Source organism: Mandrillus leucophaeus, unplaced genomic scaffold, assembly GCF_000951045.1.
Source record: "Mandrillus leucophaeus isolate KB7577 unplaced genomic scaffold, Mleu.le_1.0 Scaffold301, whole genome shotgun sequence".
Taxonomy (NCBI): domain Eukaryota; kingdom Metazoa; phylum Chordata; class Mammalia; order Primates; family Cercopithecidae; genus Mandrillus; species Mandrillus leucophaeus.
The window spans coordinates 522,180-525,228 of NW_012103155.1; the positions used below are offsets into that span (position 1 = coordinate 522,180).

The 3,049-nt window shown below is 45.6% G+C and overlaps 1 protein-coding gene across 2 annotated transcripts in view; it reads right to left on the reverse strand.

Moving 5' to 3' along the window:
* The window catches only part of LSM6 (LSM6 homolog, U6 small nuclear RNA associated (S. cerevisiae)), an 18,610-nt gene extending 15,985 nt beyond the window's left edge, over positions 1 to 2,625 (reverse strand). The window contains exon 1 of one of the 2 annotated variants that reach the window (XM_011987127.1): positions 2,497 to 2,625. The gene's annotated coding sequence lies outside the window, so the exon portion shown is untranslated. Of the gene's footprint in view, positions 1 to 2,446 lie in introns of both variants that reach the window. The other variant, XM_011987128.1, reaches the window with a different exon arrangement.
* Positions 2,626 to 3,049: the final 424 nt, after the last annotated feature.

Below are 3,049 nucleotides of genomic sequence, written 5' to 3' on the forward strand. Positions count from 1 at the left end.
ATGGTCCTTATCAGGCTGCTTTGTAATTTTTCCATTTGCTGACAGGTCTCCCATGGTGAGTTTTAAGCTCCTTGGGGACAGGGGAAATATCCTACTCACTTGGTATCCCTAGTACCTAAGCACACTGCCCAAGTCTGTGGAAGAGACATTCAAGGCCAGTGCCAAGCAAAATCCCTGTCCAGCCCCCAGCAACCCAAACTATGGATACAGTGACTAGTAGGATCATGCACGTACTTCAACAAATACTAACCAAGTAATCTCTATTAGGACCACCAAAGACGGAGAAAACAACCCTTTCTGTCATTCAAGAACCAGCTGTTTCCAAATCTAGAGATGCTTGTTAAAATGCAGATTCCTGAAGTCTACTCAGGTAAAAGCACTGTATTTTACATTTTATGAAGTTCTCCAGATAATTTATTTAAGCAAATGGTTCTCAACTAGGGGCAGTCCCCCCAACCCCACCCCACCCTGCTCAGGGACATTTGGAAGTATCTGGGGACACTGAACTGTCATGACTGAGGAAGGTGGTGCTACTGCTATACTAGTGGGTAGAGACCAGGGATGTTGCTAAACATTTTACAACAGGACCGCCCTCCACAACAAAGGACTGTCCAGCCCAAAATGTCAATGGAAGCTGAGAATCTCCACTAAAAGCCCTAAAAAAAAAACCACCAACAACATTGTTCTTTGGTTTTACAGTGAGGAGTTCTAAAGAAATCTCCAAAGTACAGCAAATGATAACCAAAAGCTACATTCTAACCAAATGATGGAGTGTAGATTATAATTAATCAGGGATGTTTTATTCTAACATAAAGGGAACCTGAAAACAACTGTCAAAATCCTGAAGGGGTTGCCATTCTAAATAATGGATTTCTAGTCTTGGCCATGAAAATAATCACTTTCCAATTTCTCAGTGTTACAGGTCCCTCCGATCATTAATCTGTTAGTACACTTTTAAAAGGAGAGAATATTTCAGGTGATGTAAACAAATTTTTAAATTCTAATATCTACTATGCCAGAGTTCAGTGAGAGACTGCCTGATGCAGCACAGGGTACTCACTTGGGAGGCAGGAAACCTGAGTTCTAATCCCAGCTCTGCTACTTAATTAGCTGTGTGACTTGGATAACTCATCATTTCACTTCTCATGGCCCCAGGTTCCTCATCTGCAAAATAAGGGAGTTATGCCAGATGACCACTTAAGTCTCTTCCTGCCCTAACATTCAGGTAGTAACGCATTAATTCCAGTGACACACACACACACACATACACACACACACACACCCACCCACAAACATAAGCCTCTCAAGATTTCTGTACAATATTCAAGCAAGTAAAATTGCCAAACACCTGAAAAACTTTTTTGGAAAACACTGCAGCAATGTGTACGAAGGCCTAAAAAAGGCCTTACAGATGAAAGCATCTAATCTGATAATTTCACTTCTGAGAATCTAGTCCAAAGAAGTAATCTAAAAAGTAGGGGGGAAAAGGTTTATCAAAGTATTATCTGGGGTGCTAAGAGCTTCAAAAATTCAAAAACAATCTATAATATCCCACAATCGGGAAATGACTGAATAATTTATGGGACCTACATTGCGATCCACAATGAGGGACAGTCAATCAAAAGAAGATACAAAACTAGAATAATATTTAGGAAGAGTTTTTAAATGGAAGTGGAAAACTATACTGTTAAGTGATTAAACACGTACACTTTTAGCTCAAGTAGAAGCTAGCATACACAGGAGAAAAAGATTGTAGGTGAAAGGGTTGTGAATATTATTTCTTCACTAAAGTCTTCCATGTTTGCAATCTTCTGCAATAGTCACATACTACTAAGAGCAGTGGGGTAGGGTAATCCGCTTCATCCTAATGCTACACATCTTAAACACGCCTGCTATGCACGCGCGCGGACACGCGAACGCACAGAAAACCTCGGGCGATAGGACTTAAGACCATACAATTGGGTTCCTAGGCCTGACAACTCAGTAAGACAGGCGAGTCCAGTCCTTAATTCCTGTGGTCAGGCGCAGCCACCCCGATGTAAGGGTTCGCAATTCCCTGAAGCCCTGGAAGACTGGCGAAGCCTAGGCCTGGGTTCGGGATCCGCTTTCCCGCCGAATCCTGGGATTAACCTCGGGGCTCCCTGGGGAACTTCAACAACCTGAACTGGTATCGGACGCCAACTCGGTGGGAGCCGGGACGGTGCCGCTACTCTCCGCGCAGTCTAAGCACCTCGCTGAGGGCGGTCCCGACGCCCACCATCACACCTCTCCGGCCATTCCGTGCGCGGAGAGCTTGGACGCGGCATTTCGCGGGAACCTGCCAGTCAGCGGTCCCTTCCCGGAGCCCCAGCCCGTTCCCCTCAGGCCCTTTCCGGGGCTGCCTCGCCCGGCCTAGGGCCGCTGCAGCCGCCGCTCCACAGCGCGACTGTACACTGGGGCGTCGAACCCGGGGCTACGCCCGGCCCCGTCATCGGCCCGCGCAGCCGTGCGGCTCACCTCGCGGGCGGGATCCAGAACCCTCACTCCAGGCGCCCCACGAGTCCGGCCTCCGCGGATGATCGCAGGCAAAACCGAAACCGCCGAGGCAGCGGCACTTTTCTGCCTCGGCCAATCAGTGCTCTTCTCTGCTACGGCAGCCCGCTGGGGCCGAAAAAGCCTGTCAGCGCCGAAGCGCGCAAATCCGAGAATCCTGTTTTGTCTAGTAGCAAAATTGGTGCACTGGAGTTCCTCTAACAGAAATCTGAATACAAAACAAATACAATATAAAACAAAAACAAAAATCCAGGAAACTAGAAGTGATCTTTTGTCCAAGATTTATTTGCAGAAGTGTAAAAAATAACTTGAAGTCATAGTAAACTGGAATTTACTGTTTAATTAACGGCACTGTGTACCCAGAAACGTCCTTGAATAGTTTAAAGCAAATAAATAAATAAAACACCTCAAGTCTTTAAATCTACCTCTGGATATTGATTAAATGTGTGAAGACTTAAGCCATTTTAGCAAGAGACTGTTTCCATGGCAATGTTGATAAAAAAATAATTAAAATCAC